Source organism: Lutra lutra, chromosome 6 (genome assembly GCF_902655055.1).
Source record: "Lutra lutra chromosome 6, mLutLut1.2, whole genome shotgun sequence".
Classification (NCBI taxonomy): Eukaryota; Metazoa; Chordata; class Mammalia; order Carnivora; family Mustelidae; genus Lutra; species Lutra lutra.
The window spans coordinates 140,027,477-140,053,515 of NC_062283.1; the positions used below are offsets into that span (position 1 = coordinate 140,027,477).

Below are 26,039 nucleotides of genomic sequence, written 5' to 3' on the forward strand. Positions count from 1 at the left end.
CTATCCTACTGAACAGCACAGATCTAGACTGGACATTCCCCAAGAATACGGATAAAATTAATATTCTTATGGCCCACAGCACCCAATCTGTAAACAATAAACAATTGTGGATGGAATTTGATATCCTAATTCATAGCCATACCCAATTAATGATATATGTAAACACATGTTTATTTTATTTATTTATTTTTATTTATTATTTATTTATTTATTTATTTTTAAAGAGTTTATTTATTTACTTGTTGGAGGGAGAGGGAGAGCACGAGCACAAGTAGGGGGAGTGGCAGAGGCAGGCAGAGAGAGAAGCCATCTCCTCGTGGAGCAAGGACCCCGACGTGGGACTTGATCCCAGCACCCCGGGATGATGACCTGAGCCGAAGGCAGATGCTTAACCAACTGAGCCACCCAGGCATCCCTAAACATATGTTTATAAATGCTATAAAACTCGCCCCGCCACTGCCTGAATTGAGACTTTACCTGGTATTAAATATTTGAAGGTAAAAAGGGGCAGAGAAAGCGCAACCCAGGCAGTAAGTGACAAGCCAAAAGAAAGCACAGATGGGAGACAGTGTCGGGGGGGGGGGAAGGAAAAAAAGAAAGAAGAAAGAAAGAAAGAAAGAAAGAAAGAAAGAAAGAAAGAAAGGAAGAAAGAAAGGAAGAAGAAAGAAAACTCCAGAAAGTTAAGTTGAAGGCAGGAGCAGAGGGCCTTCAGGACCAGGAGTACACATGATGCAATAAGTAATGTGGAATCTTTGAGGACTGCAAACAAGAAAGTTACTATGAAGGACGTATTTTAGGAAAACTCATCAGGCAGCAGAATAGACAATGCTTGGGAGAAGAAACCAGAAGAGTATCACTAATTAGAGTCAGGGGATAAGGATCTGGATTGTGGCAGTTGGAAAGGAAATGCAGGAGAAATGGGAGCAAAGCATGACAAAGGAACCTCCTTGGGGCTTTTGGCTGAACAGAAACACAGGGATAAGGAAACTGTATTCTGAATTTTCGACATGGTATTAAGAGATTAGTGTGTGGGGCAGCTGGATGGCTCAGTGGATCAAGTGTCTGATTTCTGGTTTTAGCTCAGGACACAATCTCCTGGGTTGTGGGATCCAGGCCCTTGTGGAGCTCCGAGCAGCTCTCTGGGGAGTCTACTTGAAAGACTCTCTCTCTCTGACCCTCCTCTGCTCCTGGGAGAGTGCACTCTCTCTCTCTCTCTCTCTCTAAAAAATTAAAAAATAAATTAATAATAATAATAATAAATCTTTTTTAAAAAAGAGATTAGTTTACAAAAGTCTTTGTAATTCCTTTTAAAGAGGTATCATAATTATTTTTCTTTTCCTTCCTACCAAGTTGAGAATTCTAATCTGAAGAACAATGATGTCTATAAGCATATTTGGAGGAGATATTGGGACAGTAGTGCAACTACAAGGAGCCAAAAGAGGAAGGAAAGTAGGAAAAGCAAGAGAACCAGAAGAATGCTGTGCCATGGCAGCCCCACCAGGAAAATGGCTTTAAAAGGAAGGATTGTCGACAGTTTGCAAAGGGCTTTGGTGATACCAAATCGGAGTTCAAACTTTATTTCCTTTGATTCCGGTTTTGGTGTGTTCTTTCAGTGATATTTGCTGATACTTTCTGCCCTGGACAAACTCTCCAAATGTAATCTTGAGTCCTCATCAATTTATTAATATGCATCATGTTCTCTCTTAATGAATAAAAAGTAATCTCTCTGATCCCAGTGATAAGTCCTTAGGTAAAATAAAAAAAATTTACATATGTTATGAAAAAAATTCTATCTGTTTACTATTCTATTGAGGCAAAAATATCTCAAGAATAGAAAATATTGATTTTCTGCTTAACATATCTTAGACTAGACCATATAATTACAGGGGAGCTAGTAAGCATACGAGCTAAACAAAAATGATTGAGATATGAGAGCTAATATTTAAATATATGCAGTCTAGAAAAATAAACATTACCATTAACTACTGAAGAATATGCAAATTGGCCAATCATTCAGGTCTACATTTTTTATTTTTAATTATATCACATGAGACTAAGCACACAAAATATGGCACTTAGTTTTCCTAATCAATGTATCTGCTATTTAAAATTTTAATTGTACTTTCTTGTCTTCTATAACTATTCTTCCAAATATTTAAAGATTCAAATGAAAATATTGCCATTGAATTAAAGAGTAAATTCAATTTAAAATACTGAAAAAAATACAGAGATGTTATGTGTTATTTTACATCCAATGAAATAAAATATATTGTATTATAAATAAAGAAACATAAAGCAGGATACATATGTGTAAAAAAATAATATGTGTGTAAAAAATCTCCAATTACATATGTACTAATAGATTAGCTATATCAAAATGACAACACTCTCTATGTTTAATTATGTTGGAACAGGGGGATATTTTTCATCTTTTTCTTTTATTTCAAAATGTCTGTGATAACAGTGGTTATATTTTGGAATCAAATTTAAAGATGTACAGTTAAAAAGAATGTTCTAAATGATTTTTCTAGGTTCACCGGGTCTTCTGGGATTAGTTTTATTCAACTTTTCTGCTCATGCTGATACTGTCATAGATCCAAGTATTTAACATGGAATTAAAAAAAAATCTAAGCACAAGGGCACCTGGGTGGCTCAGATAATTAAGCTTCTACCTTCTGCTCAGGTCATGATCTCCAGGTCCTGGGCTCTGTCTCCCAGCTCAGCAGGGAGTCCGCTTCTCCCTCTCCCTTTCCTCCCCCCCGTTTGCACTTTCTCTGTCTCTCTTTCCCTCTCCCTCAAATGAATAAATAAAATCTTTAAAAAATTCAGGCACAAAGTTTACTATATTAACTAACTTTTTATGCCGTTTTTCGTGTTTGATAATTAATTGGCAAATCAGAAAAGCACAGAAAGGAATTCACGAAATTATTTAGATGAACCCATAACATACATTAAAAATTGTCAAGAGAATGACAGAGGAAAGGAAACTCGTTTCATAAATCCATCTTTTGTGAAAAACCACTGTTCTGATGGAAATGACTATTTCTTTATACCTGCATACTTGCAGGTACAAATATCCATTGCATGGCATAGTTTTTAAGGACTCCATCATATTCCTAAAGTACTTTTTTAATAAAAAATAAATGATGTAGTGATGAAACATGTTGGTGTTTGCTACGAAAACTCAATGAAACAATTTAATAATCTTCATAAAACATTTATTTACTTGAGTGAATTATTTGAGTAATCAATGGAAATTGCTTTAGTTCTCCATGGCCATGTACTCACGTGATGTGTTCTCAGCCCAGTATTCAAAAATGCTTCTCTGTGGTGTGGACAGCATTCTAGACACATTGGATAAAAACTCTATTATAGTGACTGAACTTTATAGATGAAGATTTCATAAAAATAACAAGCAAGGAAAAATAAAATAAACAGAACACCTTGATCCCATGTCTTTTTGTCACAGCTATAGGTTTTCCTTGGGAAATAACTCTGGACAGAATTTGAGAGCCAAACTGAAGTTCAAGATACATGGTAACAGTAAATAAATAAACAGTCCATAGCAAAACAAAAACAAAAACAGGACAAGCGAAGTCAAGAGAGATGACAGATTGCAAGAATTAACCTACAAGGTGTGTTATAAATACCTAATCCATACATGGCTTAAAATATGAGGAAAATGTAGAAAAATTAGAGAAAATGGACAAAGTACACAAATAGTTTTCTCTTTCTCACACAAAAACACACACACACAAAGAAAGATATAAATGGTTCGTAAACATGTGAAAAGATGTTCAACCTCACTCTTAGTAACAGAAATGCAAATTAAAAAATAAACAGGTACCATTTGTGATGATGTTATAGCCTCAAAATTCAAAAAAACTTTATTACATACTGTTACTAAGGCTATGGGAAATAGGTTCTATCATACATTACTGGTAGGTATCCAAAATGGTAAAATCTACCTATTTATTTATTTATTTATTTGACAGACAGAGAGATCACAAGTAGGCAGAGAGGCAGGCAGAGAGAGAGGGAAGCAGGCTCCCTGCTGAGCAGAGAGCTCGATGCGGGACAGATCCCAGGACACTGAGATCATGACCTGAGCTGAAGGCAGAGGCTTAACCCACTGAGCCACTCAGGCACCCCAGTAAAATCTATTTAGAGCAGATTTGGTAATAACTCATTAAATAGCATATTAATTTACCCATTGCTTCAATGATCTTATTTCTAGGAATTTATGCTAAAGATATATTTCAACAATACCAAAATATATGAACAGCTTTGTTCACTGTGGCATTATGTCTAACTGCAAAATAGAGGAAATGTCTCATTGCTCATAAATAGAATAGTTAAATAAAGTATGTTATGTCCACACAATGGAAAACTCTGCAACTGAAAAAAAAGTAGAAAGAGTTCTATGAACATATGATATAGAGTGACTTTTAAAATACACTGTTAAGTGAAAAAAAATCAAGTTGGAAATAATTATATTCTTGTATATATACTATGTATGCATATACAATACATATATTTTGTATATTTTATATAAAATTATATAAAGTGGAGAGGAAGAGAAAATGTATGAATTTGGTTTTTGTATGAAAAGCAGCCTAGGAAGGAAGGATATATCCAAAATGAATGGCATCACTGAGAACAAAAGGGTTGTGAGAAAAGAGATCAGAGAAAGAAATTTCTCTGTCATATCTTTTCATATAATCTTTACTTTTCAATATTGTTAGTACTTTAGCAGTCAAAAAATAAAAGCAGATCCATAAGAACCAGAGGAAAAAGAAAAATAGAACACATATAGGAAAAAAGAAAACTACATCTATATCAAATTAATAATATAATAATAAAGGAAAAAATTAAATAACTTTTTAAAAAGATTTTGTTTATATATTTGAGAGAGAGAGAGAGCATGAGTGAGGGGAGGGGCAAAGGGAGAGGGAGAGAGACACTCTCAAGCAGACTCCCCCCTACCTGCCCATCCCCCTGCTGCCCTCCTCCCTGCCCTGCGCTGAGCACTGAGTCCATCTCAGGGCTCAATCTTATGACCCTGAGATCATGACCTGAGCCAAAAATCAAGAGTTAGTAGCTTAATTAACTGAGTCAACCAGTTGTCCCCAAAGTAACTTTTGAATATAGTACTCTGATGGTACCCCGAGTGGAATATATGCTAAGGATAGAAATAACTGCCTAGAAATTGTGAAGTTTACTTGATTTGTTTGTTGTTGAAAGTGATATCACGGGAGGAAAAAAAATTTTATTGTAAAATAGAGTCAGTGAGTAAGTGTGTTGACATTGTTGAACAAGACACAAATATGAAATTGAGGATAGAGATGAAGAATCTTATATGTTGAATTAGACCTTGAGATATCAGTGTGAACTATCTCTTATTCTCTTTTCTCTCTCTCTCTCTCTATATATATATATATACATATAACACATATATATTTGTCTGTGTATACACACACACACCCCACACATAGTCTAGAGGCAGTGAGAACTCCAGCAGCAATGAACATATCCTTGCAAATTAAAGCCAGGAAATTATGAGAAGAGGATAGAACATTTTGTTTTGCCACAAAATTAGAAAATTAATTAAAACGTATAAACACAAGATCCAGGGGTTATTACAGGTAAAATATGGGTGGATTTGAATTTAAAAATTAATCAAAAGAATTTATTATAAGATATTAAGTTTTAAAAATAATGTGAGTTCCTCTCCCTGATATGAGGAAGTAGAGATGCAATATGGGGGGTTTGGGGGGTAGGAAAAGAATAAATGAAACAAGATGGGATCGGAGGGAGACAAAGTATAAGTGACTCTTAATCTCACAAAACAAACTGAGGGTTGCTGGGGGGAGGGGGGTCGGAAGAGGGGGTGGGGTTATGGATATTGGGGAGGGTATGTGCTATGGTGAGTGCTGTGAAGTGTGTAAACCTGGCGATTCACAGACCTGTACCCCTGGGGATAAAAATACATTATATTTTTATTATATATTTATAAAAAATAAAAAATAATAAAAATTTAAAAAATGAGGAAAAAAATAATGTGAGTTCCTAATTTTTTAAGCAGGGAAGGAAAGAAGAATTGTCTTCTTTACAAAAGAATACCAGCTAATAGATCAAGAAGGAATTACAGAATTAGGAAATCATTGTTTTAGAATTCTCAGTGTAATAATTCATTCAGACAAGAATTACCAACTGATGCTAAAACCATTGGGTAAGATGTGTTTGTTTAACAAGATAATCTTGAAGTCTTCAATTATTGCCCCAAACATTACCAACTGCAAAGTGTAGGAAGACATCTTTTCATAAGAGAAAACCTAGAGATCAAACTCCACAGTAATCGGACAAACGTACTATTTGCTTCCTAATGTGATGCATTGGAAAGGATACCTATGGAGTGAAATTTTTTGCCCGAAAAATATTTCAAACAGAGGGGTGCCTGGGTGGCTCAGTGGGTTAAGCCGCTGCCTTCGGCTCAGGTCATGATCCCAGGTCCTGAGTTCAAGCCCCACATCGGGCTTTCTACTCAGCAGGGAGCCTGCTTCCTCCTCTCTCTCTGCCTGCCTCTCTGCCTACTTGTGATTTCTCTCTGTCAAATAAATAAATAAAATCTTTAAAAAAAATAAAAAAAATATTTCAAACAGAATCTAATCATGAGGAAACAATCAGATAAATCCTAATTATGGGCACATATTAATTGTGGGACATCATGCAGAACAACTTGGCTGGATAATTCAAAAATATCAATGTCACAAAGGAAATATGTAGACTAATTATTCTAGCTTAAAGAAATCTAAAAAGAGGGGCACCTGGATGACTCAGTTTTTAAGTATCTGCTTTTGGCTCAGGTCATGATCCCAGGGTCCTGGGTTTAGGCTCCCTGCTCAGCAGGGACATGCTCTCCCTCTCCCACTCCCCCTGCCTGTGTTCCCTCTATCACTGTCTCTCTCTCTGTCAAATAAATACATAAAATCTTAAAAAAAGAAAAAGAAATCTAAAAAGATATACAGTCAGTCATAGAATTAACACCTCTATGCAGAGTACCTAGCAGGGTTTGGGAGAAACATTTGATTAACTCATTTTTCTTATGCATCACAAGAATGTCTACCTTCAAAGTATAGATACTGTCTCTACTGTGACCACACCTGCACTTAGCTAAATTTATCATTTATTTTTTTAAAGATTTATTTATTTATTTGACAGACAGAGATCACAACAAGTAGGCAGAGAGACAGGCAGAAGAGAGAGGGGGAAGCAGGCTCCCTGCTGAGCAGAGAGCCCGATGTTCCCAGGACCCTGGGAACATGACCTGAGCTGAAGGCAGAGGCTTTAACCCACTGAGCCACCCAGGCGCTGCGAAATTTATCATTTAAAGTTTATCCTTTGTAATATCCACTCTAGAGAACAAATTGCTGTTAGAAAACTTTATTCCAAGGAATGGGCAAAAAAGCTCAAAATGGCTCAAAGCAACTTGTTGGTTCACAGGACTGGAAAGTCAGGGGTAGCTCTGGCATGAGTTCTGGAACTGAAAAAGTATTATCAGCTCGGCCTTATCTCTGCTTCCCTCTGAAGTGATGATCTCATTCTATGGGGCAAAGCAAGACAGCCATCGGCCGCTTAAGATTCACAGCGGCTCAGTAGCAACAACCAGAGCAACGGCTTCCTATCCAGGACTGCAGATGCAAATACCAAAACCACAAGACTGATAACCTGGTATCAATCAGGTGCCTGATCATTGAATAGATCTCTGTGGTTCTGGTGTGTGTATGTGTGTGTGTGTACGCACGCCTGTGTGCATGGATGGCAGAAGGAGAGAGGTTTTTTTTTTCTGTTTTTTGCTTTTTAAAATTTCATTTATTTATTTGTCAGAGAGGGAGAGAGCACAAGCAGGGGCAACAGCAGAGGGAGAGGAGAGCAGGCTCTCTGCTGAGCAGGGAATTCAAAGCAGGGCATGATCCCTGGACCAGGACCATGATCTGAGCTGAAGGCTTAACCATCTGAGCCACCCAGGCACCCTAATTAATTAATTTTTTAAAAAGGTTTTATTTATTTGAGAGAAAGAGAGAGAGAGAAAGCATGACCAGGGGGAGGGGCAGAGGGAGAAGAAGTAGACTCCCCACTGAGCAGGGAGCCAAAACCTGGCTCAGTCCCAGGACTCTGGGCTCATGACCTGAGTTGAAGGCATACACTTAACTGACTGAGCCACCCAGGCACCCCAGAAGGAGTGAGTTCTTTGGTCAAATAGAAGCCATTTTATATCCATCTGTAAGATGAAGGGGGAAATGTGGTTGACAGCCCCACCAGCACCAGACAGGATTGGAAGGGCCTGGTTCCCCTACAGACGGGTGGTAGGCAGTCAAAATCTTGCAGAATTTCCCTTCCTGATACTGAATATTCAGGCGCTACTCACATTACACAGGACTGGAAGTTTTTGTCTTTGTTTCTAATTCTGATTCAAGACTGTTCAAGTTACTCCTTTTCCAAATTTTAGACTCCACTTTCCAATTGTTTTAACATATGTCTTTCCTTTCCAACTCACGTCTACTTCTGAAAACATTTAGGGCCAGAAAGACCCAGCCTTGAATCTCAACTCTCCCATGTACTAACAGGGTATCTTCTAGTGATTTACTTAGCACCTCTAAACCCTAGATTTTCTAATCTGTAATGGGAATAATAACAGGATCTTACTCGTAAATACGTTTTGTGAAGTGAAGTTAATCATGTAAAGATTTTAACACATGACTGGTCACACAGTAAAGACTCCAAAAGGTTTATTACTAAGTATTACTCTTATCAATCATAAAATTGCTCTTGGGAAGATGAAAATAATTGCAAAAAGACCATAAATACTTTAAATATGACTGTCTTTATAATTTATGACTTCTGATGAGTCATATGATTAAGTTTCACAAGTAATTTCCTTGTCATTTATTTATAGTTTTAAATGTAAGAATGAGAAATCCAGAGAGGTACTATGTCTGAGATGTACTGTTGAGTAATACATCACTGTGAGATAAGATGTCACATGTGTGTTTTAATGAGAACATTAGTAGATACATCAACCCAAACTTCATAAGTGCTATGTGCCTGGCAATGTGCTTTATTTTACAAAAGGTCTGGATCAAGAATCCAGCTTTTGTTAAATGGCGAGAGTGCCATGGCACATTCTGCTAATAATGAAATATTATGCAATTAGTGTAAAGGACGGTTTGAGTGGATTGAAGGGTGAGCTGCATAATGAGAAGCTAATTACAGGGAGAGATCCTGGCTGCAGATATTTGCAGAATATTTCTTGGTTGACAAAATGCAGAGTATTTATGTAACATTTATGGGAATTGTTTCATTTATAGAATGAAATGGTGAAGCAAAAGACTGTTATCTTAAATCAAAAGGAAGGATTCTCCGTGCCCATAAATTCATACTCAGATTTCATGTTCTTTCATAATCAACTGAAACACAAATGATGATTTTGCCACCTGTGTACAAGCAGAGCTGAGGAAGATTAATATGCAATTATGTTCTCCCTGTAAGTATATGTAATTTGTGGACTCTTGATGAACTCTTTACTGACTCTGAAATTTTTGTAATAAACCATGTCTTGCCCATGAAACAAAATATAGAATCACCAATGGTAGAACTGTGTACTTTCTACCCTGTATTTGATGACTCAGTCCTTGCTCAGTGTGCCTAAAATATCTCAAAAGGTATGATAAAGCAACACTCTCCCTCTCCTCCCAACTGCTCCCGGTCCAGCCCCCAAGAAACTAAGGTAGTCACTAGAATCATCTGAACTCAACTCAGGAAAGTTAGACTGGAATAAACAGATCTTGAATACCAGCAATGTGGGGACTGTGAAACGTTGGTGTTAGTTTTCATAAGTCTAGGTCCTCATCAGGTAGCTTTAGAAGCTAATTGGCATATGTAGGATTGTAGTTGATTATTGTATATTTCAAACCAAAAATCAAGTCCTACATTTAACATGTGGTTTTAGAAATGGGACAGAAGATATGTAATCCAGGCTGCCCCAGAATATCTTATTTGAATGATCATGATAGATATACATATGAAATGTAATAACCACAATAGAAATTTAGTTTTTTGCCATACTTTGAAGTTTGTAATTTGCCTTCACATACAATAGTACCTTCCGCATTACCCAGTAAGCATCTCAAGAGCAGAGATTTTCATTCATTCATGTTGTAACCTTCAGGCCTCACACATTCTGTGGGTGCTCTCTCATAAGTTTCGAGGCCACCAATTACAGCAAGAGAGCCCTCTTTCTCACAGGTCTGGGTCTTGACTCCACAATCTCTACTGTTAACTTCTAAATTTAATAATCTCAGAGTTTTCTCTTTTATCCCATCCATAGGGGTGAACCTAGGTCCTGCAGTTACCTTCTCTCTGAATCACTAGTCCTACCTATTTAAATGTTCAGTTCCCTAATGGACAATTCTTGAAATTAAACCCTGTTATATTAACTGGTGTGGTTTTTCTTTCTTGCCTGGATCCTGACTAGTAGAGGAAAGGAGATTGAAACAATGCCTGAAAGACTGAATAAGTGCCCTGAGTTCATCATGTTGAAAGCTTACCTGGAGGGGATGCGTGGGTGGCTCAGTAGGTTAAGCATCTGCCTTTGGCTGAGATCATGACCTCAGGGTTCTGGGTTCTAGCCCCATGGCTCCTGTTCTCTCCCTCTCTCAAATAAATAAGTAAAATCTTAAAAAAAAAAAAAAAGAAAGAAAGAAAGCTTACTTATATACTTAATATCCAAAACTTTGTACACAAATGCTTTTTTTTCTTTTAATAAACTCTTCCACTGGGGTCTTGCTGGTATTAGCTTCCACTTCCACTGCTCCTGCTGGTGAATGCATGATGGCTTCTTATAATACTCACCAGGAATTTTCTGATGCTGGCTAATTTCCTTGGAAATAGTTTTTCCCACCTTATTTTGCAGTGTTTTTGTTCCTGTGGTTGCTAGGAGAAAGAGAAATACATGAAGAATTAAGACAAACTTATTTCCTTCAGTCCATTCCCTTGATGGAAAGGAAAAGAAGTATATAAAACTGAGTCCAAGTCTGGTTATCAACTGCATTGTAGGATAAATGATCAGGTGAATTGGTCTTTAGCTTCTTAGTTTTATTGGATATACTGAAGAAACTTAGGTCTCTTTGTGTTGACATGGAACAATAATGTCCAACATTGGGGACTCTTTTTAAAGAAAGTATTTCAGAAATTCTGAAAAAAATCTTTCTGATGAGTCAATTTCTAAAGCTAGCTGACTTCATTTGTTTTGACCTAAAAACAGGCAACTACTATAGAGACTAAGGTATTGCACACCCTGTCTTTAAGAACCCAGTTTGATTGCCATCTAACTCATATTTATTGAATAATTCCCAAATCCCACCCATTGGCAATCTCCTTGCCAAACCTGTGACCAGATGGAAAGACAGTGTGGTCATTGTTATAGTCCTTCCTTCAATATTCCTTCTTTTTTTTTTTTTTTAAAGATTTTATTTATTTATTGACAGATAGAGATCACAAGTAGGCAGAGAGGCAGGCAGAGCGAGAGAGAGGAGGAAGCAGGCTCCCTGCTGAGCAGAGAGCCCAATGTGGGGCTCCATCCCAGGACCCTGGGATCATGACCCGAGCTGAAGGCAGAGGCTTTAACCCACTGAGCCACCCAGGTGCCCCTCAATATTCCTTCTTTGACCATTACAAGCAATCATTCTTTTTGGCAAGATATTCCTTTTTACTGGCATTTTCAAATAAAGTCTTAAAATACCTTCAAATCACAACCTTCTAAAAAGAGAATAAACCTCTGGAAATCACATAAGTCTTTCATACCTCCAGTTCCAAGTCTAGCACTCTCTTACTTTCATCCATAAGCTTTTCGATCACCTGCTGGGTGCCAAGCCCTGTGTCCCTGTGCTGAGCACTGGAGAGAGACAACCCAGATCGAGAGGCTGCAGTGGAGGGCATCACAACTTCTTCTTTTTTTTTTTTTTAAAGATTTTATTTATTTATTTGAGAGAGAGACAGTGAGAGAGAGCATGAGTGAGGAGAAGGTCAGAGAGAGAAGCAGACTCCCCATGGAGCTGGGAGTCCGATGCGGGAGTCGATCCCAGGACTCCAGGATCATGACATGAGCCAAAGGCAGTCATCCAACCAACTGAGCCACCCAGGCGTCCCGACATCACAGCTTCTTAAGATGGATATATATGTATAAAACAAGATGGGATATGGTGACTAACAAAAAAGGGAAACAAATAGAGAGCAATGAAAGTTCAGAGAAGGACAGGGAGAGGTGACATTTGGATTTAATTTGATGCTGTGTGTTTCATCATACAGCCAACTGGCTGGCATGTTCACAGCAGCAGGATGGAGTAGACCTAAATGAGTTAAGACTTGAATAAGATCTACCCACTAAATAGGAACCAAAACTTAGGGAAATGAACCTAGCTGTAGGTTCTTTTTTTTTTTCTTTAAAGATTTTATTTATTTGTCAGAAAGAGAGAGAGAGAGAGAGCACAAGTGGGGGGAGCAGCAGGCAGCGGGAGAAGCAGACTCCCTGCTGAACTAGGAGCTGGACACAGATCTCCATCCCAAGACCCTGGAACCATGACCTTAGCCAAAGGCATCTGATATGCTTAACCGATTGAGCCACACAGGCATCTCTGTAGGTTCTTTTTCTTAAAGTGTGATTCAGCAGTAAGTCCATCAGAATTATCTGGATGCTTCTAAAAATCTAGATTCCTAAGATCAATTCCCAGGATTTCTGATTTATTAGCAAGCAAAAGAGTGCAAAAATGTATTTAACATACACGGCAGCTGATGAATATGAATGTCTAAATCTGAGAATCCCGATGCAGGAACTTGATGTCAGGCAACAGGTGGTAGTGTCAAGGAGTTGCTGAAGTTAGGATCATCCTCTATGGCAGGCGGACAAACGGAGCACAGCATAGTGTCAGGAAACCTGGGAGCAGACAAGATGCAGGTCCAGACAGGCCTGCAACAAGGCATTCTGTCCCCTTTTATATGGCCCAAGTTATTTGGGATTTAGAATTTAGGACCCTATGGTAGGTGAGCATTTGGGGAGAAAGTCAACTGGAAAACACCAAGTAGAGCCCACAGACTTGGGCATGGGAACACATAGGCAGGATTTAGTTCCTGGAAATGGGGGACAAGGTAAGAAAGACCAAGGCCGAATTACTAGAAGCACAACCAGAAGCACATTTCCGTTAGTAAGCTTTAAATTCTGGGTTCATGACCAAAAACACTTAAAGTGTTTTATAATATGGGCTCCTGAGTCCCACACTGAACCTGTGAAAATCAGAATGTCTTGGCATGGAGCCCAGAAATATGCCTTTTAATAGCAGCTCTTCTAGGTCATTCTGCTATTATTCAGGTTGGAGGAGGACTAAACAAAGACTCCTCAAGCTTCTCTTCTTCCACCGCAACCATCACAGCTACCCCCACCAAACAAAGGTCATGGCTGAGCTATCGTTGGACCCTAGGGGTCAATGCTGAGAAGGAAAGAATTCGTGAATTGGTTGATCGACACAGTGAGTTCATGGTGGAGAAAATGTGTGCTTGAAAGTTCTGTGGGTTTTGCAGCCAATAAGAGATTTCCAGCACAGAAAGTCATCCAAGTTTGCTGTGGAACAACATTTATGATAGTTCTTTGGGACATTAATACTTAAAACAGTTAAAAAAAAATCCCTTTTGTCGATTCTCTTGCTCCATCTCAACAAAGATCATTTTCAGGTATCCCTGAGCCTTCTCCCTGTTTGAGATTTTTTTCATAGAGTGACAATTGACAAAGAACAGTGTTGAAAATGGTGTTAAATTAAATGGCACTGGCATTAGAGTATTTGTTTGTTCCATGGCTTCACACCACATGCTATTTTTTAAGTGAATTTTACCTTTAATTTTAGTTTTAATTTTTATCTTTACCTGAGACACAAATGGCATTGATAAATCACCCAGAAGTGAAGGATGAGCTAGAAAGGAGGTAGCCTCGCTAAGCTTCATAGCAGATAAACCTCTCTTCGTAAGGAAAAGAGCAGTAAAATCACAAGACAATCTGTTTCAAAAATCAGTAAATTTATGCTAAATAGTGTCCAATTCCATGAGGTGCCACCCAGTTGAAATGGAGCCAGGCCACCTGATTCCTTCTTCTACTGGTAAAGACTGTGTCACAGAAACCAGCTGCCATGGATGTTGTTCAGAACACTGTCCCTGAAAAGAACTCTGGGCCATCTGTGCTTGCGGTTCTATTAATAGATTGTTCTCCAAACCATAGACCTTCCTCCAGTAACCTCACATCAAGACTCTTTCAAATATGAGATTTGGAGAACATCACTGATGGGCATTTCTTGTGATCCACTGGGAGGGCATTTTTCAAGAAAGAGGTGACCAGGGTGTGATGGGAACCCAACAAGATGGTGAACTTGCTGAGTACAGAAGCCTGTCTTTGCACCTCTATCCTCCCAGGGTCAGCACCATGCCTGACCAAACAGCGTGTGTTGAATTGTATTGAAGCACCTTGGAAGTGCCAAGTATAGTGCAAGAAATTTTACGAGGTTGTTTCATAAGGAGAAAAAAAAGTAGTTTTTATTGTCCTAATGAAAGATGAGAAATCTTAGGTTCATCTGCTTAGAAACTTACTCAAGTTGATACAAGTTGATACAAATAGTGGCAAATCCAGGATGTACATATAGCTGCTGACTTCACTTCTCTATTTGGCAGTTTTCAGCATTTTATGCTTTTTCTTTATCTTTTTCTTTCTTCCCTGTTTTGTTTTTTGTCTTTATTTTGGTAATACTCTAGAAGTGCAGTTGTCATTGTGATTTGTTTCTCCTAGGCCAAGTTTTGACACACATTCTCCATGACTCTTGAGAGAAAGGTGAAATGACTAACACAATGAGACTGAAGTAGCAATGAGATAACTTTCTAAATTTATTTTTAGGAAATAAAGAGGCTTAAAACATGTGGAAATAATAACAGAGGATATGAGACACCAGATAAAGTCAAACCAGGCCAAAAAATATATTTCATAAACTTAGAAGAAACTGTGAGATACACTAAAGGAAAGAATATTTATTACATTTAAGTATTTCCTTAAGACTTTTGCTAATGCCATTATTTTCTTTTCAAGACTCTAGTTAGTGGCTTCCAGAAACATTGAAAGTGTATCTAAAGACATTGAGGTGAAAAGTGGAAGGAACATCACCAGATGTAACATGCTGCTGAGGAAAGAAGTATAAGTAAGCCAAGGTTGCCCCTGACCACATGTCCCTTATGCTACTGGTCCACCATGGCTCCAATCTTAAGAACAGTATCAGAGGTGCCTGGGTGGCTCAGTCCATTGAGCTGCTAACTCTTGATTTCAGCTCAAGTCAGGACCTCATGGCTGTGGGATTGAGCCCCTTGTCAGGCTCCCTGCTCAATGCAGAGTCTGCTTGAGAGTCTCTGGCTCTCCCTCTGCCTTTCCCCCTGCTCACACGATCTCTCTATCTCAAATAAATAAATAAATTTTTTTAAAAGAACAGCATCAACTATGAGACTTGATTAGTGTAGGTAGAATTTATGAAGATGGAATTAATGAAGTTATATATATATATATATATTTTATAAATATATATATAATATATATATATATATATATAAAATGGAAACCAGAGTTGAAAATCTAAGCAGACAAAACCATTTAAGCCACATAAAATTAAATCTAGCTTACTTCAAGAATGTCAGCTAAACTCAACTTGGATTATTTCTTGTGAATGCCTCTACTACTCATAAATGAAACAAGTCATCATCCTAAATTGGCAAAAGATAATCACTTTTAACCCCTCCCCTGCCATCTGGAAACTGGCATTGTAATCACCACTCACTGTAAAGGTGAAACAATGTGTCCATTTTCACTTCAAAAGCTATCCCCTGACATCATGTCTCTGAACTTCACACCAGACTGGGTGTGAAGACTCCCTGTGTGATTTTTTTTTCTCACTCAGTAAAATATGCATATCTAGTAAAGTTTTCTGAATTTTCTTTTGCCTATATATAATGTATGTGTGTGTGTGTGTATAAAATAATAAAATATCATACATTATAACAATATATATTTATAATACTAGTATATAATTATATATTTATATATAACACATAACAGAACAGGAGAAGTAAGAGAGGAGATTATTAAAATATGCTTACAAAATCTGACTCAGAAGTTGGGATATAAATTAAGTGAACAAAGAGTCTAAGAAACACAATTCATTCAGTTATGCATTCATCTCCCAGACAGTGATAAGCGTTAGAGACAAAATGAGGTTCAGTATCTTTTCAACCTTAAATATGTTTTTGGCTCGGTGAAGAAGATGTAAGTATTCAACATGCCTTATGTTGGGAGAAGAATTAGAAAAGACTCCTAACAATGGGTAAATGAATATGTAAAATTGGAACTTTGACAAATGAGAATCCTTGAAGTACATTTTGAAGACTAAACACACACATACAGAAATAGACAAAAAGGAGAAACTAGGAAATATGGAGAAAATAAAGAATTTAAAGTTTATTTTAAAACACAAGATAAGAGTGATCAAGTTGTTCCTGGGGCCAAACCTGTACCTTACCACTGCAACACAAGGTGAACTGTGGCTCACTGAGGAAAACCTTTCCATGGTATTCTAGAAGCAATTTAGAACCTTGCTCCATGCTAGTGTGGTCAGTAAAAGACGACTTTTTAGTTTTGCTTTGTTTTTATTTGTCAATATTAAAATTGAGAACAGTAATTGACGAACATGCTTCTAATTCCTTTCTTGTGTAGAAATATTGTGTAGAAGAAAAAGACCTTCCAAAAATGTCAAAGAGACCCTGGAAAGACAGCATTCCAAAGTAACAGCCAAGAGGAGAATAATGTCCTCAGATGTTAAAAGAATTAAGAAATAGCAGAGGAAATTTTCACTTAACACCAAAAAGGAGACATTGTATCAGTAATGTGGAGGATAGAGGAAAGAGGGAAAATGTCTCCAAATCATCTGGATGGTGTTACAACACCACACCACACACACACACACACACACACACACACCACTCAGGCATCAAGAATCTGATGTGTTCACGAGAATGACATCTCCTGGGATTGAGAATCAGGGCCCTGACAAGCCACTTTTGTAATTAAGGAGAAGTGTGTGTCTGTATATAGACATTAAAAGATCATTAAAAGAGTGCAAGTAACAGAAAAATTAAGGCAAATGGACATGCCAGGATTGCGGGGGCGGGGCGGAGGCGGGGTGGTGGTCAGGCTAGGATTACCTTTTGCCCTAGCGAAGTGTCAACATCAAAGCAGTTGAGTTTCTAGAGGAATGTCACTCTGTCTGCCTTCAGGACTTGTCAGTGGGCTGTAGGTAGTAAGGAAATTTAATAATTTTTCCTCTGTGTTTGTTTTCCATATCAGGGGTTAATTTTTATTTACTGTTGGAAACCATAAACCAGAGGAAAATTTTTGTTTTATCATGTTGTTAGGAAAAGGAGATTCAACCAAGTAAATTTGAAGATCTAATTGGCTCTCTTAAGCAACTTGTGGATCAGCACCATTCCATCTAGCAAATAGAGAGATTCTCCAAGGAGTCCTAGGAAATGGAAGATTTTTATTGGAAGAAGGTTGGAGCAAGAATTTATTAGCAAAACAAAAGAAAGGATGGTTTCAGGCCAGGACATCTTTTGTCCAGGAAGGAAAGGCAGAGTTTTTACCATAAAGATGACCTCAGTAGTGCTGATCAGAAAATTCAGATTGACTCTTAAAAGGCTACAATTCCTGGAATAGGATGAAACAGTAATTAAGCCTGAGTTTGTTGTCAGTGGGGACAGAGGAGGCCAATTTGGGCTTATTTGTTCTCGTTTATCAATGTCTGTACTATGGACTTATTTCTTTACCATCTAAAATATTCCAAATGTTCGTCTTTCATTAGATCCTCTTTCTTCAAGTAAAAACCAGTTGAGTGTTAATACTTCATATCAGGAAAAAGAAAAACACACCACATTTTTTTTTTAAAGATTTTATTTATTTATTTGTTAGAGAGAGAGAGAGCATGAGCACAGACAGACAGAGTGGTAGGCAGAGGCAGAGGGAGAAGCAGGCTCCCCGCTGAGCAAGGAGCCCGATGTGGGACTCGATCCCAGAATGCTGGGATCATGACCTGAGCCGAAGGCAGCCGCCCAACCAACTGAGCCACCCAGGCGTCCCCACACCACATTTTTAATGAACAGCATACTCATCTTTGGTCTCTGCTGAAATCACCTGCATGCGTTTTTTTTCAAACTGCCAACATTGCTTCAAGTTTTAGTTCCCCAACTACTGTTTTTGTTTGTTTGTTTGTTTGTTTGTTTTTGTCCCTTGAAGAAATCGTCTGGGGAGAATAGGCAGTTTCAAGTTTAAGGCTTTGGCGGATCCTTTGATAACACATGATGATGAGAGAACGTTGCCTCCAGCTCGCTTCGGAGCTCCTGGCCTCCCCAGATATGCACAAACACAACCTTCAGTGACCTTTGGAATTGTGAAAGTGCATGAATCATCCCGGTAAGGAAACTGGACTGAGGCAGCTGGTTTTCAGAAGCCTTCACTCTTTCTCGGCTCACACTTAAGCAGTGAAACTACCTATAGATCCAGATACTTTACCAACTCAGGTAAAACATTCCTGCCTTTAGCAACTAGAGTAAGCATATGATTTAAAACTCTATGCAGCTCACCAAGGTCAAGAGGTTGACTTATGTGAAATTGCTTGTATAAAAAAAATTCAGTTTCCAAAATCTATTGTTAACTTTGCCACTCAAAATGAAGATTCATATGATATATTGCACTCCTATACAGACAAATACTTCAAGATGGCCGTTTCATAATTACTTCTTTGGCCTCCATCATTAATTATAGATGTCCTTTCCTAGATCTCATTTGTCCATTACACTAGCCTGCAAAGACAGGGATTTCCTGACTCTCCATGAAAAATGACTGAATTAATTTGAATCATATTGAAGTTGGGAAAATAGTTGGGCTTTAGGTTAATGAAGATGATGTTTCTGAAAAAAAAATTGAGGAAAATGCATCTGTTACTGAAGTATATTTTATCCCATATCAAGTAACAATATTATTTTCATAAATAAGAGGAGCAGCCTAGAAGTTTTTCCAAATTATTGATACAGTAACTGATATAAGAAATAAGACGAGTACAGATGTGGAAATGTTGGGGTTTGGAGCAAATGGTCAAGAAAGACTTCTCTAGTCGTCTTTGGTGCAAAGAGGTGGTTTTATTAAAGCACAGAGACAGGACCTATGGGCAGAAAGAGCTGCAGTGGGGTTGTGATGGGTGAGTGATTATATACCTTCAAGTTGGGAGGGGGTTAGAGACAACACAACCCTCCAAGGTATTTTAGAAACAAGGTTTCCAGGACCCTGAGGGGGTTAGCTATTTTTAGGAAAAGGTCTTTTATTACTGTTAAGTAAAACCTCAGTCATAAGACCCTTCAGATGTATATCAATGGGCGAGATGTTTGGTGGATGATTACCCACATATATCTTGAGGAAGGGTAGAGATAAAACCAGTTTCCAAAGGAATTTCTGTATGTTTAAAGTAGACTCCCAGGATCCTGGGGTGGAGGGTTAGGACAATGTTAAGCCAAGATTGTCTTTTGCCCTTAGCAAAGTGTCAATGATGAGATAGCTGAGCTCCCAGAGGAAGGTCACTCTGCCTATTTCAAGGACTTGTCAATGAGCTGTAAATAGTAAGGAAATTTAATTTTTTTTCTTTTGCCTTTGTTCCCCAAATCAAATACTTTAAAGGGCCAGTTCAGAAATTTTCTATCATTTTCCCTGTATATAAATAGCAACTCTCTAGTTCCTACTCTTGTATCATTTTTGTGAGGCCTTAGTAAATGTCAGAACGACCTCCCCCGTGTGGAGGGAGCTCTCTCCCCTGAGCCTTATTGGAGGCATCTGTTAAAAAGAAACAGGCCCCAAATGGAGTCACTCATGCTAAGCACTACAAAGATTTATGCCTAATCTAATTGCAATTTCAGCCTCTGCTAGGAGTGGAATTTTAAACCAATCAGTCTTGAATTTCCTCATCAGCCCTTAGTGAAGTAATGGGCCTGATGAGTCCTCCTGTCCTTCTCCCTAAGGGAAGGTGACCCTGCCTGAAACTATCCTTTCTGTCTCTTTTTTTCCCCAATAACCTCTTCGTCCCATTTTCCATCCACCTATAAAGACCCTTCATTTGTACAACTCCCTTGGAGCTCCGTCCTATTTGCTAGAATGGGATGTCGTTGCCTAGTTTATGAATCATTGAATAAAGCCAATTAGATCTTTAAATTTACTCAGCTGCATCTTGTTTTTTAATATCTCTAGGCCAATCTTGTTACATTTAGTTTGTAGAATGACAAATTTAGGATCCATGTCAGTAGCAAATGCGGACTCCTAAATCCTGGAGGATGATAGTTGTGCTGGACTTATCGGTTTACTAGTACTAGTATAAGAGCTGGGTAGGGTAGGTGTACAGGCCACTTTTAGGCAACAGACATGAGCAATGTAAGCCTGGAAAGTAAAAAGGCCCACAGTGACCACCGGGGCTGAATGCAAACAAGCTCATTAGGCAACCACCTCCAAAAATCCATAAACCCTAGCTGACCAATGGACCACTTACCAGCATGCACAGGTACCAAAAAAGGAAAATTCCATATGTTCTCATGCCTCCTCACCTCCCTCACTTAACAACAGCCCCCTGCCACCCTCCCCACCCCATCAGTGCCTTCTGGCAGACAGTCTCTCCTTTGCTGCCCTGTCCACTGCTCCCTTGCAGTGTAGTCAATAAATTTCCATCTCCTTTGTTCTGTCTTGGTGAATCCTTTCCCTGCCCATGCTGCTGGCCTCCACCTGATCTGGTCATCCTACAGTAGTGTATTAAATTTGTGACTTACCATTAGATAAGGTATATCTATATGAAATAAAATATAAAAATACAAAGGCTTTTTTTTTTTGCAAAACCTCCATTAATGATGAAGTTGAAGTTTAAAAAAATGCTAAATTTAGAAAATTATTCTAATGGATCATTTGCTGAATAAAGTATGAAGAATTTTATGAGTGTTTTTTGTCAGTGTTCAAATAGGGGAATGGTCCTATGCCTGAGGAAAATGCCATTGAGAAGTTTCTTAAAGGCTTCCTGTGTTGCCTCTCCCTTAGACTTCTTAGAACCCTCATGATAACAAGATGTACTCTCCACTAGCATCGTTAGAGTTAATAGAACATTGTGCTGGGATTGATTTGACACGTACATTCTAAATTGGCCTAAGTTTTTGTTATGTTAGTGGAAAAAAGAAATGAAAGGCTTCATAGAACCTTGGAGACTATAGAATAAATTCAAAAGATTACTTCACTCAGTGGAATATAAATTATATTTTCCCTGAGCTCATCCTTGCTTAAGACATGTTGTATATATGTGATGTCAGTGTTCATGAGACAGGCAGCTAGTAACTTCTGCATGAGTTGTTTGCATCAAGTACAATGACAAGTGAAATTTCAGTGTCTTTTTTGTTAAAAAGCTAAAGCACAGTGTGCACTTGGGTGGCTCAGGCGGTTGGGCTGTGGACACTTGACTTCAGCTCAGGTCATGATCTGAGGGTCCTGAGATATAGTTATGTGGGGCTCCATGCCTGAGCAGGGAGTCTGCTTCAGGATTCTCTTTCCTTCTGCCCCTGTGACCTCATCTAAAACACATAAAAAAAAAAAAAAAAAAAAAAGCTGATGCCCAAGCAATCAGGCAATAAATCAAGAAAATCACTGCATTGTCATCATCGGACCAAACTGTTCATGTGCGCGTGGAACAAATTCTTTCATTATTCTGAATATTTTACAAACATTTAATTCTGGCTAGCAAAAAAACCTGAATATGTTCAACTTATTCTCTTATTCTTGATTCGTTTATTCTGACCAAGTTTAGAAAACCAGAAAAGCAATTTGCCATCACACTTCAAATAGCCCACAGTATTCATTTCTCCAACAAAAACTCCCAAATCACTGTTAAAACTATATCCAACAGAAACAGACAAAATTAGTCAAAGAAACAATCGGCAAACCTATGATATAAGAAACTTTTCTTTTTTCTTAGATACTTCTTTATTAAGTGAATTGTTCTGTTTGGGAAGTATCGCTCTAGACTCTAAGTCCATTTAGAAAGGAGCTTGGGATTTTACCTCCATGAATGGACTAATTAGACATTAGATAATGCAATGGAAATTATTATTACCAGGATTTCTGGAAACAGTAAATATAACTGTGTAAGGATTTCCAGCTTCGTAAAGGAGGAAAGGATACTGCAGTTGTGGGAAGAAGAAACTCCACTCTCTATCTTTCTACCATCTAAAAAATATATGCAGTAAGAAATAATGGTGAACAAAGGAAGTAAAAGGATTCCTTCAATATATTGCTTGTTAAGAAACCAACTTTTAGAGTGGATAAACTTGTTTAAGACTTTCCTGTGTATTATGTTAAGACATCTCAGAAAAGAAAATGATAAATCCTAATTCAGCTGAGTTAATAAACATCAAATTTACAAGTCGCTCCTGTGGGAAACTTGAGTAGTCACAGCTCCAAAGTTTGTCCAAACAGAAGGACAGAATATATGCAAGACAGCATGGCCAAAAAAGTTCTCTCTAGGAAACAAAGCTGAAGAGGAGAAAATGGAATTTCCAAAGGGGCATCTGATTAAATGAAAAGAGCCAGGACAGATAGAAGCACACAGGATACATAATAGTTATTTTGATCCAGTGAATATTGGCCACAGAGAGAAAAGGGCTTTACATTGTTATACTTACTCCTATCCAACAATGTCTAAAGGTTTCTAGGTCACCATGTACCCAGTTTTATCAAAGTCACTTTCAGATGTCACATAACTATATAATTTGTCTTTTGGCTGAAGTTAATCAAATAAACTAGGAGGTCTTTGAGGACCAGGTTGACTGTGACCTGGATGTATTCATTCTCCATTGCTTGTTCAATGAGGGAACTATTCAGTCCTGGGCAGTCTTAAAAATAACAGAAGGAACATTTTTGCCAGAACCTATATATTAGTTCGGGGTGGGAGGGAATAACCATTTTCAGATGGTTTTTCTTTCCAACAATCAATTACACTCATTACGTTTTGATGTTAGACTTTCAACCTGGCCAACATTTATAGGAATGAGAAAAGAAAAGCTACAGTGACTGGTCACAAACCCCACTGACTGAGAAGAAAGAATAATCTATAAAAATATGGTGAAATTCACACATCTATATTAGGCTATTAGGGATATCCAACTCTGACCTGGAGAATCAAAGATAAATTGTCCTGAGTGTCAAGATTTATGGGAAAGCACCCCCACCATCAGACTATAAGAAATGATGATACCTAGAAAAACTATTCCCTGCAATATTTAACAACAACAAAAAAATAGATAAATGACTTAAAAAACAAGTTCTTCCTTTTTTAGTGTCATCTGTGCATTATTATTGATTCCCTCAAAGTACTGAGTTTAAGATGAGTAACATTTAGATTAAATTACATGAACCATAATATATTTGATTACAATTATCCACTCATTTACCTTGGTTTGTGCTTAATCTCCTAAGACTTCACTTATGCAGGATCAGAAATGTTTAACCATTTGTGAATAAATTGTGTTTTTGGTTTTTTAAACTTTTCTCAAATCCATACGTGCACATACTGAGTCAAAGAGCCCTCAAAATTATTCAAGCACATATTTTAAAGAGTCAAATAGTTCTGCATGGCTTACCAAGAAAACAGCTCCCTTACCCCTTCACCTCCATCTCACCTTCCAGGCAACAATTTCAATCTTCTGGGTTTTGTCTCTGTAATCTATTGAGACCAGCCAATCCTAAATTTGCCGTTTTAGGAATGATTTATGAATTTGGCACTATGAAAGCAGAGTACTGACTTCTTTTTCTCTATACGTACCTGCAGGCATGCTTCTTATTTTTCCATTTTCCCAATTTTCTACATCACCCTGAGTGGTTAGCTCTTTAGTACCAAGCCATGAAGTATACTATAGTGACTTGAAATTTTTTCTCCCTGGAATCTTCTACTATTTTTGGTTGCTTGGTTTTCTGTGTACTTGTAATTAATTCAACTCTCATATGTCCCCTATTTGTGTAACTCTTGTGTCATTAAGTTGAAACACTTAGACATATTCTATTAATATTATCTTTTGGAGGAAACTTTCCTGAAGCCTCCTGACCTAGTTCCATAAGAACTGCTTTCCTTCTGGGTCTGCTGCCCAGGTCCTCATCCTAAGAGCTTTTGGACCATAATCCTGGGGACTCCCTGAATGTCTCTTGTGTATTTCACGTTTCTTTTTCTTACCCTCTGGATGTCCTCTTGTTCTAGTGGAACCCATCTTCCAGTAGCTTCCATATAAAGGATGAATGGACCTTGATTCACTGTTGCCTTGCTTCAAGTATTTCTATGAGAAATCAATTCCATTTCATCTCATCATTTTAAACTGTTTTCTTTTTTCCTATTAGTAATTAGAATTTCTTCTAAATGTTCTAAAATACCATAATGATATACTTCTGTGGTTTTTTTCATTTATTTTTTTTTAAAGATTTTTTATTTATTTATTTGACAGAGAGAGAGATCACAAGTAGACGGAGAGGCAGGCAGAGAGAGAGAGAGAGGGAAGCAGGCTTCTTGCTGAGCAGAGAGCCCGATGCGGGACTCGATCCCAGGACCCTGAGATCATGACCTGAGCCGAAGGCAGCGGCTTAACCCACTGAGCCACCCAGGCGCCCTTTCATTTATTTTTATAAGGCATCTCTGTGGACATTTTCAATATGGAAACTTAAGTCATTCAGGTCTGGAAATTTTTCTTGAACTATTTTTGACAATTTCTCCCTTTTTTTTTTTTAATTCTCTCTTTCTAATTTCCTATTTTATGAAAGTTTGTCTTCCAGAGCTAATCCTCTAGTTGTATCCTTTTGTTCCCATTAATATATCTGCCTTTTTATATATTTTGTGGAATATTACTTTATCTTTCAAAATATTTTACTATTTGTCATCTCTACTATTATATATTTAACTCCCATAAACTCATTTTATTCTCTGACTGTTTTCTTTTTGTTTTCCTACTCTCTTCCATCGTTTGTTTTTTTTCTTCAAATTATTTCAGTTTATGCTTTATTTTTATTGCTAATGACAGCTTTGAGACAGTGGTTTCCTATTGTTTATTTAGTTTGTCTTTATCACATGGGGTTTCTTAAGCTGTCTGGTGAGACTGGGTTGTCAAGTCATACAGAAATGTAGAACAAAAAGAGTTGCTTGGTACTTTTGCACAAGAATGGAGATTTCACTCATGAATTTCATTCAAAGATCCATGCTGTAGTGGAAGGAAGTCTTGAGGAGAATTAGAAGTCTGTGCAAGACATCTACCTCACAGGAGACCTGTACAGCCTCTACAGGTAAGGGCACACTAACTTTCTAAAACAGGTGCTCCTAGTGACAAGAGTGGCTTGACAGAATTTAGGGTTTGATTATCTCAACTGCATCAGAATCTGCTCTCATTTTATCATCCCAATTTTTCAGGCATAATAGATGCCCTAACATTAACCTAAGAGACTAGGGAGAGTTGGGATTCATCTTGCATTATTATTTAACCAACTCCAGGATTAGATTTTGAACTTGGTTTTCAGAAGTCTTGATCCTATATGTCTAGGAAACAGATATTTCTTTTAGGGCAATCAAAAAACTGTGGCCTTTTACTTAGATGACCCTGAACTCAAATTTTCTCTCTCTAAGTTGGTTTCTTTTAGAAATAATCAACAAAACACTCTATTTCTTATGTTCACTAAAAAGCTTTAGGTGACAACTACATGATCAACCAACACTTACTTTCTATCAGCTTTTGATTATAGATGATTCAAGGTGATGATTGCAAGGTGATGATTGAAGTAAACCTTTTACCACCAAACGCCATGACCTTGA

The 26,039-nt window shown here is 37.8% G+C and overlaps 1 long non-coding RNA gene across 1 annotated transcript in view; it reads right to left on the bottom strand.

Annotated features, from left to right (window-relative positions):
- Positions 1-3,222: 3,222 nt before the first annotated feature.
- LOC125103185 (uncharacterized) overlaps positions 3,223-26,039 on the bottom strand; it is a 29,260-nt gene continuing 6,443 nt past the window's right edge. The window contains exons 2-4 of the long non-coding RNA XR_007128308.1: positions 25,947-26,034; positions 10,771-10,992; positions 3,223-3,344 (exon numbers count right to left, since the gene is read on the bottom strand). This is a non-coding gene — a long non-coding RNA (uncharacterized LOC125103185). The remainder of the gene's footprint in view (positions 3,345-10,770; positions 10,993-25,946; positions 26,035-26,039) is intronic.